The sequence below is a fragment of the Panulirus ornatus genome, chromosome 30 (assembly GCF_036320965.1).
Source record: "Panulirus ornatus isolate Po-2019 chromosome 30, ASM3632096v1, whole genome shotgun sequence".
Classification (NCBI taxonomy): Eukaryota; Metazoa; Arthropoda; class Malacostraca; order Decapoda; family Palinuridae; genus Panulirus; species Panulirus ornatus.
This window is the reverse complement of record NC_092253.1, coordinates 5,341,651-5,355,000: the sequence shown is the minus strand read 5'-3', so window position 1 is coordinate 5,355,000 and position 13,350 is coordinate 5,341,651.

The window sequence follows — 13,350 nt, the reverse complement described above, 5'->3', positions numbered from 1 at the left end:
CTGGTTACAGAGACACGTATGCCAGCCTCTTGCAAATGTTAGAGTGGGTTTGTATAAGGCATTTAGGTATTCCACTCCCGTGGCCTTTACTTTCTTGGCGTTCATACTTGAGAGGTTTGTGTGTGTGTGCGTGTGTGTGTGTGTGTGTGTGTGTATGTGTGTGTATGTGTGTATGTGTGTGTGTATGTGTGTGTGTGTGTGTGTGTGTGTGTGTGTGTGGGTGTGTGTATGTGTGTGGGTTTGTGTTCGTTTGTTTCTCACTGTCTCCCAACTGTAAGTCAAGTGTATTGAAAAGAAAACGGAGACGCTTAAACTCTACGGACAATATTACCCGTGTTTCATTACCTTTCGTCATCGTATTTTTCTTCTTCTTCATCCTCTCTCTCTCTCTCTCTCTCTCTCTCTCTCTCTCTCTCTCTCTCTCTCTCTCTCTCTCTCTCTCTCTCTCTCTCTCTCTCTCTCTCTCTCTCTCTCTCTCTCTCTCTCTCTCTGTAACCTCCATACACAGTTGATAGATACACACACACGCCTGACGCCATACACTCAGACGGGGAAAACTGAGAGAATACATTTGCAACTAAATTCGTCCTAACTGAGGATTTGTACGTTAGAATGTCTCTTCCTCAAAACCAACCCTCGCTACTGGAGGAAATATGGCACATTAACGACAATTGTCGAAAACAAACCCGCCATAAACAGTTTGAAATTACCTTCAAGAGAAATTTTCCGGTCTCTTTACCCTCAACGTTCTTCTTTCCTTTATTGCTAAGATTGAGCAGAAATGACAATTTAACAGTAGGTAGCTATATATATATATATATATATATATATATATATATATATATATATATATATATATATATATATATATATATATATATATATATATATATATATATATATATATATATATATATATATATATATATATATATATATATATATATATATATATATATATATATATATATATACACACACACATAAAATAGATCTAAATGACGAAGTGGGTGCGAAACGTTTCGTAGATACACAGGATAGATAAGCGAAGAAGCTGCGATATGAGAGGGAAATAGTGAATATGAAAAACACCCCAAAGTGATTCAGGTTTTGCACTCGTGTAGAGCAGATAACGGATGATGGATTGGTGTGGGTGATTTATGATGAGGTGGATCTAAGCATGGCGCTGAGAAAGAGGAGGGGAGGAGGGTGGTGTTGGGGGGGAGGGAAGGGAAGGTGATGGGGGAAGACCACGAAGGAGATAGATGAACCGGTAATTGAGTTAAGTCTGAGAGGTTGATGATACACTGGAGGCACTTTGTAGGTGCGAGAATGTGTAGGAGCTTCTAGAGACTGGTGGTGTGTCACGTCTCGAGGGCGTAGTGATGAGATGTATGAATCCCTGTGACTGGATATTTATATGATGACTCTTACAACAGATGAGGATAAACATGAACGATATTGTCAGGTGTACCAAAGCTTCATCTATCCACTCGAGTTAAGAAATAATCCATGAGATGTTGTTAACTCTAAGTGGAAAAACATTTTGGTAAAATATGACTCACGCATGATATTTCATACACAAATAAAGCATTTATTTTTTACTCTGCAGTTAATTGTAGAGAGCCGAGGAGGGGGGAGGGGAGAGGGGATGTAATTCACTGGTTTTCTTGTCAGTGCAAAGATCAGTGGCTGAACATTCACTCTTTGATACGAGCTGGCCATGAAATGAACGTTGATTATCTATTTGTCAAACAATCATAAAATATTGATGGAATTCGTACTGAATTTTCCCAAGTTTGAAAGAGAACTAAATGGTTTTAGATAGGCGCAATTGCCCATGAAAAACAATTAGCATCTAATTCTTTATAGGTTTGTATTTGGGTAACTAATATCGTGTAGTTAGTGGAAATAGAGCAATATCAGGTTACACGTGTCTGTCTTAAAGTTATATGGGATCTAAATAATGTATTGACTGATTGTTGTCTCATACACTTTACAGTATATATATATATATATATATATATATATATATATATATATATATATATATATATATATATATATATATATATATATATATATATATATATATATATATATATATATATATATATATATATATATATATATATATATATATATATATATATATATATATATATATATATATATATATATATATATTATATATATATATATATATATATATATATATATATATATATATATATAAATCTTCCCTTCCCTGACCTATCCCTTCGTTTCACCTTTACCCCTTCCGCTCCTCCATCTAGGCTAAACCGAGCATATTCCTCCCCATCCCCCCCCCCCCATTCCCCCCCACTAAGAAGAGACAAACCCTCTGAAGGTCACCATAAACACCCCTAGAGGCCCTGGGTTACATAAAGACCTGGCCAATGAAAACGTCGGAACAGCGAACCAATACCTACCTTGATTTAGGAACTGTCGACTGCCAGCCCGTCTTTATCGCCTCGCTAACCGTCAAGGTTGTGAAATAACTGCTGGCGGAGGTCTAGGCCGGTGTGTGTGTGTGTTGTGGGAAGGCATAGGGGCTATGGGTCGTCGTTCCTTTAGCTACCTGAGGTTAAAGGAAGGGTTAAAGGTCAATCGCTTTAGTCTCCAAGGTTAAAAGGGACGGCTATGGTGTATCTCCCTTAAGACTAAGGGGTAAGTGAGGGGCGGAGTGGAGAGGTGAGAGGGGGTTGTGGCTTAACTTCCGCCTTGTCAGCTGAACTCTCTGGGAACATGAATAGTGTGAGGTGGAAGATGTCAGTGTGGTGGCCGTCAGGTCTACATGTGCCGACTGCATGGCTGCTGCATTGCAAGATACGTGATTTGATTGCTCTCAATTGATAAAATTTATCTATCTATCTATCGATATGTATATATATATATATATATATATATATATATATATATATATATATATATATATATATATATATATATATATATATATATATATATATATATATATAATATATATATATATATATATATATATATATATATATATATATATATATATATATTTCTTAAGATATTTACTGTAATATGTAACTCAAGGAAGAAAAAGAAAGTCATCCGTTTATCATCATAATTCAATTTTACGAAACTGTACGCAAAAGATCCACAAAAACTTACAAATTGTATCTGTTACTCTCAACGTACGAGCCTCGAAATTCACCCACTCTTATCTCAGCCATAACGAACCACTTCTGAACATGCCCTTAGACAGACAGCTGGTGAACTCCCTCGTCATCCTTTCGTAAACACTCACTCGTAGTATTATTACCAACACAACGACCTTCTCCCTCTCTATTCTCTGGGACACCATCCTCCGAATGGGACCATATAAGAGCCACAGTCTTGTTTCCAGTGCTTCCAGTCCCCGGAGATCATCTCGCTGTTATGGGGCCATGAGTTCTGGATGAGATCATTCTCGACGGTCATATGGTCTGTGGACAATACCCAGAACCCTGTGTCCATCGCTGGTATTCACTCCACAACCATATCGCTGGACATCACTTCTAGTCTTCCAGTTACACTTGATGTCATCTGTCTTTCGATCCTTTCTATAAAGGCTTGAATGACCTCTTCACTTATACAAGTCTGCTTATAAAGTTAATCCGTCTATTGTTAATGGAGGTCTTTGCCAATCTCTTTCCATTCCTAAGGCTTTGTCAGTCTTAACTTATTGTCTTCCTTTCTTTCATAACATTCCTGCTAGGTCACAGATCTGCTGCAATCCTTACCAATTCCATTTCTCCCAAACAGATTTACTGTCGTTCGCTTTTTGAAAACAGAAAAAAACAAAAATCGTATGGATGCGACAGTTGGATTCATCGTCCAATTTTTGCCGTATGGACTTCATGTATTCCACTCTTCCATCCATTCCAGGGAGACAACAGAGCTATCACAGTCATCATCATTTCCAGATTCTCGCTTCGATGCCCTGGGACACACTGTGGCAGTGACGATGGCGGAATTAAACCCTTCAGCTGCTTTAACTCCGTCATTCGTATCGCTATAACTCCGTCTATAAACCAGCCGGGAGAGACTCCACCACAGTCTCATTTTCTTCCAGAACTCTGGCGTGTGCTAATAAACTTGAATTTTATTTGCTCTTTTGTTACATCACCAAGCGACAGCGGCTCCCCATCTCCCCGGACTGCCGTGCTATCATTTGTTCCTGTATCCCCGAGGGGGGGAGAACATACTACGCTTACCCTCTCTGTTCTTGCCATAACCTCTCTCTCTCTCTCTCTCTCTCTCTCTCTCTCTCTCTCTCTCTCTCTCTCTCTCTCTCTCTCTCTCTCTCTCTCTCTCTCTCCTTCTCTCCTCAGCCCGGTCGTCGTCCTCCTCCTCTCCTCCTCCTCCTCCCCCCCTTGAGACGTGACATTCTGGGTTCGTTATCTTACCCCGTAGTGGTGTAGCAGCTGGAGATCCCTCCGCAAAAAGTTACATTCATAGGGACGATATCATCATAGAGGATGAGAGATTGGGGTTCCGTGGACACCCCTGTCTGTAGTCGTCAGGACGAGAGTTCATTCTATAGAATGGAGTCGCATCTCTGATCCTTCGTCATGACATCGGGTAAGTGTTGCATGTTTCAATCCCAGTCCATTCATGGTACACTTACTTTTACATTTATTACCAGTTCCTCTGCAATCTTAACTGTTAATTGCATGTCTTCTTCCACGGTCGATAACTCCTGCTTTGAACTGAGCTATCCAGGATAGATCAAATAAGTCTACACCCACATCATTTGGTCGTTTTTATATGCTATTCCCGTAATTCTGAAGAACGACTCTGGCATTTAATAGATGTGTCATATCTTTCAGTTATCTGCTTGTTCACTTAGTGACGTCGTAACGATCATACGACAGTAACAACCTCAGTATCTAAGCCTCGTAACACTCATATCTTAAGAAATCGTAAAACACTTGTCTCATTGCTGGCCCTCTAGCAGTAAGTCCTCTCTCATCCACCCACAGCAGGTCCACTAGGACCCCATGTATTGTAAGTTTAACAGTAATCTTTACCGTCGCTGTGCTTTAAGTGTTCTCACAGCGATATATTTACGTAATCGAGGCGCAGTTCCATCTCATAACACCTTACCGAGGGTATTGTAAGACTATATCTTACGGGAGAAGATATATCAACGTAGATAACATATATTTCTGGTGTAGGACCTGTACGAATGTGTTATAATCTTCTTCATGTCAGATCCACCCACAATGCAGTCGACACCAGACTGATTTAGATGCTGTTGCCTCTTCCCTTATATAATCTTCTTCGCATTCGATAACGGCTGAAATATGAGAATGTTTTCTCCAATTGTGACTCGAAAGGGATGAAACTAAGATGTTATTTATGATAACATTACTGATACCGTATTTCGACGTCATGATATCTTCTTCGCAGTTTCCATTCTGAGCATAAATGATTCCCCTGCACAAACGTTTTCCATATCACAGACACATAAATATATATACATATATATACATACATATATATATATATATATATATATATATATATATATATATATATATATATATATATATATATATATATATATATATATATATATATATATATATATATATATATATATATATATATATATATATATATATATATATATATATATATATATATATATATATATATATATATATATATATATATATATATAGTTCAATTTACGCTACACTTACATTCATCCATATTGCACACCGCAACATCAGGATCTCTCTCTCTCTCTCTCTCTCTCTCTCTCTCTCTCTCTCTCTCTCTCTCTCTCTCTCTCTAAGACGAAAGCAGCCACTTAAATTTTTACGTTCTCCTGCACGAGAACTTGTCCCAGAACTGTCGCAATCGCTCGTAAACCTAACAAACTCTTCAGGAAGCATGCATGTTTCTCTTTTTATGCCGGTAACATTATGTTTCCCTGACTGACTGCCGTCTCTCTCTCTCTCTCTCTCTCTCTCTCTCTCTCTCTCTCTCTCTCTCTCTCTCTCTCTCTCTCTCTCTCTCTCTCTCTCTCTCACTCTTCCATTCTGGCATCAAGCTCAATTATATTCCCCTTCTATCGCTGTCCATTTGGTTTCCCGGTGTATATGTCGCTGGAACTTTTGCAAGAGCTGCGTTTGAAGTGCAATGTTTAAGTGATATATCAGTGTTTGTGTCATGCCCTGCAGAGAGAGATTTGTCGCGAGCGAGGTGGACGGTCTTAGAGAGGTTTTAGCGTGTTGCTATGAGAGATTCTGTGTGTATGTATGTGTGTGTGTGTGTGTGTGTGTGTTTATGTGTGTGTGTGTGCGTGTGTGTGTGTGTGTGTGTGGGTGTGTGTGTGTGTGTGTGTGTGTGTGTGTGTGTGTGTGTGTGTGTAGGTTTGAGTTCGTTTGTTTCTCACTCTGTCTCCCAAATGCAAGTCAAGTGTATTGAGAAGAAAACGGAGACGCTTAAACTCTACGGACAACACTATCCATGTTTCATTACCTTTCGTCGTCGTCTCCTTCATCCTCTCTCTCTCTCTCTCTCTCTCTCTCTCTCTCTCTCTCTCTCTCTCTCTCTCTCTCTCTCTCTCTCTCTCTCTCTCTCTCTCTCTCTCTCTCTCAGAGGAATGTACAAACCACTTTGGTTGGTAAGGTCACCATGGGCCTGCCAGAAAACACTGGTTATAAAACTGATGTCTCATTTCTTTTCTCCTTAGTTTAGTAGTCTTAAAGATACCGATCGATTATCGTAGAGTAAAGGATATTGTCATTAAGATATCTGTAAATCTGTAAATCCTCAAAAGTGTTTCATAAATTATTCATCCCATTTACAAAGCACTTATCTGTATTCATAAGTATATACATGCAATATGCACTTAGAGAGAGAGAGAGAGAGAGAGAGAGAGAGAGAGAGAGAGAGAGAGAGAGAGAGAGAGAGAGAGAGAGAGAGAGAGAGAGAGAGAGAGAGAGAGAGAGAGAGAGAGAGAGAGAGAGAGAGAGAGAGAGAGAGAGAGCTCAAAACATTTGACGCCCTTCATTCATCATTTTACATGATCTGTTCAGGGCCGACGAGATGAATGCATTATTCACAGCCCTGCATGACGTAGTGACCCTGATGACGTAAGGTGCACCTCGCCCAGAAGCAACGGTGGCCGCTTGCACCCGACCCACTAAATCGATAGGATCTGGGTCTTGGGTTTGTAAAGCTGCAGTAAGCTGCCGGGGGTGGCAGGTGGTCAGTTAGTTCAGTCAGGGGTCCGCATTGAACACCACACACACACACACACACACACACACACACACACACACACACACACCCACACACACACACACACACCCACACACACACACACATGCTCACACTCACGCATAGAAAACTCCCAAATAAACAAAGAGAAAAGCCTTTGAAACAATAACTGTATCCCAGAACAAGAGACATTTAACTTCAGGAACTATACACAGTGAGGTGCCCCCAATTTCCTGCTCATGGCCACTAGCATTGCAGGAGCCTCTGGCCCAAAAGAAATTTCCATGCTGCAAAATTGCACAAGAGCAGTTTTTCTTTTTTTTTTAATCTAGCGATACACAGGCGCTCGAGAAATGCCTCCCACATAACTTATACCTTCTCTACAAGCAATGTCTTCTTCGCGATTGATACCTCTACCAACGACAAATGCCTTCCCCCCTCCACAGGAAAATTCCTTGTCCACGACTATGGCTTTTTCACTTTCACAAATTTGTCCTATTGCACGACAGATGCAGCACTTCCCTGCAACAAAAAATGCCCTCTCCACGACCAATGTCTCATGAACGACATTTACCTTATCCACAACAAATGCCTCCTCAACTGCAAAAGGCCTTCTCCTCCTCCTTCTCCTTCCAGACAACTGCCTTTACACATGACAAATATTCTCCCCATGACAAATGGCTCCTCCCTGACTACTGTCCTCTCCCCGCAACGAACGCCATTTTCATGAGAAATGCGACTTAGTGAAAGTCCCACTTTGTCGTGATATACAACCTGGATCAAAACAAACTTTGATTTGTAAAAATCAAAGGTCATGCTTGGCTTTGCATATTTTCCCTTGGGTATTTGACATACGATAGTTGATAAGCCAAGTAGTTAAACCGGCTGCCTCTCCAGCCTGATGTACCAAATGGCAGTTGAGCTAGCATCTCTCTCTGTCTCTCTCTCTGTCTCTCTCTCTGTCTCTCTCTCTCTCTCTCTCTCTCTCTCTCTCTCTCTCTCTCTCTCTCTCTCTCTCTCTCTCTCTCTCTCTCTCTCTCTCTCTCTCTCTCTCTCTCTCTCTCTCTCTCTCTCTCTCTCTCTCTCTCTCTCTCCCATACTTACCTTTGTAAAATTATAATACAGTAGGGGAGAATTTCAGAAGACCTGCCCCAGTCCTTCTAAGTCGCCTACAACAACATGCTGAAGATCTCTAGGTAATATTTCTTCTCCCTCATCCCAAAGAATTATCCAACACAAAACCTCGTCATAAGCCAATGGGACTTCAACAATTTTGCTCCTCGTACGTGCTCCATTTTTCACGTGATCGAGGAATGTAATGGATGTTCTATTCGTCCCAACAAACATTCCTCCAGGATTCTCTTCAGACGGTGACGTCGTCGAACACACTCCACAGAGATGGCGACACACACTCATCACCCTCCCACACCTCGTGTCGTCTCGCCTGCATCAGCGTTTACGAGTTCTGACACCATATCACCCTCACTCACTGCCTGGAAACACTACCTCTGGCAGTGACCTAATCTTTAGTGTTTCCAGTTCCCCGGTTCATCTTGCTGTTATTGGCTCTGTGTTCGACCTCGGGGGGCGACTTTAGCAGTCTTATGATCTCGGGGCAATGTCTCATCGTCCTTGGACTTCTTGCTGGCATTTCCTCTGCTAGACATTGTAGGAGAGGACTGCGGCAGTCCTCTCCTGCAACTCTAGTTGTCCAGTTGGACCTCAGTTTGTTTTGTTCTTTCGTCTCCCAAAGAAAAGACTGAATGGTCTAATCTTCAGTAGAATTGTTTTTCTCAACAAAGGTACTTTATTCTCTCTAGAAGACACTTCATTTCTTTTTTTTTCTAGTCTTCCTAAGTTGTTTTAGTCATCTATTTCAACCTGTTGTCTCTTATTTCTTTTTTTCTTTATGTTTTAGCCACCCTATCGAGACCCTTCAGATGTTACAGACTTAAGAATCTTCTTTTTCCTCGACAGACTTATTACTATTGCAACTGTGAGGGTGTCGTTCGTTGGCTACGGTGACACATTTCCTTACTTTGAGTTTCGACCCAATATCACCATCTGGTCTCCCTTCCTTAAGTCCAGTTTAACACTTTCCATTGGCATGAGCGATGATGATAAGACCAAATCCCTTTAGAAGTCAAATATCTGAATCATATTTCTTAATTCATTACCAAAACCTAGGTGAATATAATCATGGTTGACTCATATTCATTTTTTTTCTTTTACCAAACTTAATGATTCCATTTGCTCTGCACTGTACGATGTAAAGCAACGCTAGTATTAATGGACACCTCGCATCCATTTACTGATTCATCCTAAGATATCTATAGTTAATTCTATTCACCACTTGTAACTCCGCTTGGGATGAAATGTCCAGCCAAAAATGTCTTTCCCATCCTCTTCCCCCACTGTAGCCTAAAGACTGTAGGTCCCTGAGGGCGGTATTGTGAGGGAAAACGCTCTTTAGCATTATACTCCCGACTCTTTATACACAGACCACACCACTATGGTTCATTGTGTGGTTGCGTCAGTGGTCCTTTGTGATGCTTACGTCTCTACATCGCCTGCAAAAGTGTTGGCACTGTATGGTTCATGTATGGTGCTCTAGGTTCTTTGTCGCTGTATGGTATAATAGTTTCATTTAGTCATTAAGGTACTGTATTTTCTTCGTTGCTGTATCGTACAGCTCGTAGTTTCTTCTCTAACTGTATGGTAAGATCGTTTAAACGTATCTGTATTTTACAGTAGTTTCGTTGTACCTGAATGGTACAATGGTGTCTTTCCTCCTGCAAGGTACAGTGAGAACAGTCATAGTGAACGGTGCTGTGAACTTATGCTTTTTTCGATGTAGAATCATTTATGATATCATCAAAGAATCTTTCTAACTATCATCTATCGATTCTCTTCTCTGTTCCACATATCTTCTGAATTATTTAAGCTTTTAACTGATAAACCGGTTTTATCATTTACCACACAACTTTAACGAAGCTTTATCTCTACAAATCACATCACTGATTAAAGAAATAAAAGACTTTAGTTACGCTTCGTTAGTGAAAAAAAAAACAAACTTTGTATATAGCATACACGTTTTACAGGCAAGTATTATGTAACCCCATCTCATAACAATGGCGTATCCCGGCATGTAGCATCAGTATGCAAATGGGAGCCTTGTGGTTTTATGCTACTGTCATAATCACACGAACACCGCTAAGCCTCCAGGTCCTTGTATTCCTTGTTTGTCATGTTATCATCACACAAAGTACTATGAAATGCAGTTTCCCATTTTTTGTGTCATAGTGTTGATTCCGTACCTCACTTTTTTTTTCGTAGCTCTCATTAGCAGGTGCTGGGGATGTATTGTTCACAACCTAATCATCAAACGTATTATTATCCTACGCTTCCCGGGAGTAACACTGCAATACCCATGTAACCCCAGCTTTAATCTCGGTCTGTCAGGGTGCGTTCCACACACACACACACACACACACACACACACACATATATACAACAGGGACGCGACCTACCGCTTGCCACCATCATATCCCATGTTTATCACGTATTATTTCAGCCCAAATGTCTCGAAAATGTTTACCCCCTTGTGACGTAGAGGAAATATTACAATAATGTTTGTTTTCGTATTGTAGATCCCGACTTGACGATACGTCCAGACATAATGGTATCGTTTCGAGCTTGTGTGCAGTTCCCACTCATTGGTGATGATTGCCCCCTTGTTGTGCTATATGGTATGGTCAATTCCGAGGATGAGTGAAGACCGTACATAATCCCTGCTTAGAAGTTTGTATGAGCGATTGATTCAATCCTCAGTTACGTCTCTTGTGGAGTTCAGTCCTTCATAATCCTTTGTGCAGTGATAAAAATCTTGGCTTAATCCCCTGACGTGTAATATTATTCTGATATTTCTTTCATTCTTTCTTTTTTCATATATATCTATTTCAAAGTCTCTCTCTCTCTCTCTCTCTCTCTCTCTCTCTCTCTCTCTCTCTCTCTCTCTCTCTCTCTCTCTCTCTCTCTCTCTCTCTCTCTCTCTCTCTCTCTCTCTCTCTCTCTCTCTCTCTCTCTCTCTCTCTCTCTCTCTCTCTCTCTCTCTCTCTCTCTCTCTCTCTCTCTCTCTCTCTCTCTCTCTCTCTCTCTCTCTCTCTCTTTCCCATCTTTCTTTGCCTCTCCCTTATATTCTCGTTCTCTCTCCTTTAACCCATCATCCTCTCCCCCTTCGCTCACCCTTCTTACCGAGCTCTTCTCACCCTCTCCACTTCAACCCTGCCCTCTACCCTGGACCGAGGCAAGCTCCTCCCTCAAGAGAGCAACAGACCACCAGAAAGCCACTACAAACCCCATCAAGCTGTTGCAGTTGGCGGGGGAGGACGCGCCATAGGGTCTCAGAGCCAATGGGGGTCAACGAACACGTGTTGGAGGAGGAGTGAACCAATGAGCAACCTCGATTTGCGGACGACAGATTTTTTGTCCTTCTCGATCCATCAAGCATTATGGGTTGTTATGGGAACTAGAGGCGAGGACTAGTTCCCTGAGATGTCAGGGAGATGGGTCAAGGTTGGTCAACATAGTTTCCTAGGTTGAATGGATGCTTAAGTCTCTTCTAACTCTTAGGGACTGAGAGGAGATCATGGTTATGGTCAGCTTGTTTATTACGTTATCACTCGAGCTATCGTTAGCTTAACTGTTGGGTCTACGTAGGATGAGCTGTTATCAGCTTAACTGCCAGGAATGTATAGGAGAATCTGTTATTTCCTTAAATCGTTCGGTCTAACTCTAGATTAGAAACTGTTTTTATAAGCCTAATTTTCGTCAACCTAAATTATTGATGCAGTTCATCTTGTGTCCGATAGAAGTAATAGATCACTCTCATTGCTGCCTTTGCAGAGAATTGGCACTATGGGCTAGACTGAACATCCACACTGCTATCCTGTTATCAGAGAGACAAAGGAACACTCACAACATTAACTCAGATAAGTATGAATCCGCCCAAAGCTAACTCGAGCGACGTTGCTCAAAAAAAGATACTAGATACCTGCAGTTTAAAAGTTTTTTGAACCTCAGGAGGATTAGCGTGTGAATAGATGGGTAATGATCCTGATTCTTGGAATGACAGCTATTCAAGATTCCCTGTACAGGATCAAATAAAGCCCTGGGTGTCATTGCAGCTCTTAAGCGAGCTTTACCCACGATGCTATTTCTGAGAGATGCATTAGCTGAATTGGCATCTAACTACCACCTGTAGTCCTTGGAGATATACTGACCACTTTTCACTCTTTGCAGTCCTTCGTGTTGCACTGAGAACCCCTTCACCATTTGTGGTCACTGGGGTTAAAGAAATGCTTCATCAAAGCCCTGTAGTCTTGAGAACTAACCTGATGAACTCTTCTCATATCTTGGGAAAATATGATAAGAAGTTAGAAATACATGCTAAGGTCATGGGCTATTTACCACTGGACTGGTTATATACATTTATGTTTAGAGTTAAGCAGTAGTTAACAATTATCGATCATATTCAAAAGAAAGACAACAATCGTAGATTATGGAAAACAATAAGAATAACCGAATCTTTTCCAGTTATCCAATGAGAATACAAGACAGTCCCATCAGGCCTCTGGAAACACTGGAAGTCATACTTCATATGCATGGAACACCTTGAGAGAAGATGGGAACGTTTCGCAGCGCTGTTGCATTGCTAGCAAACATCACCCGCGATCTTACTCCAGCGAGATGCTGGCGAATAATCCTTAGAGAACGTTGGCGATCTCCCTCGCCCTCACTCCAGCACCTCGTGTAACCTCGCCAGCATCAGTGTTTACTCAGTTCTCCAGACATAATGTCCTTCACCCACCGCGCCGGGAAGCTCCTGCCCTGTGGGAAAGACACCATCACAGTGGCTTTATCTTTAATGCTTCCAGTTCTCCAACACAGTTCGTCTTGTTGTTATAGACTGTGTGTTCCACCTCAGCGAGGGAGGTCTCAGCGGTCTTACTGTCTTACGACGATGCTGTTTTGCTCCAGGTCCCCTGTCGACACTCGTCTTGCTGCACATCGTTC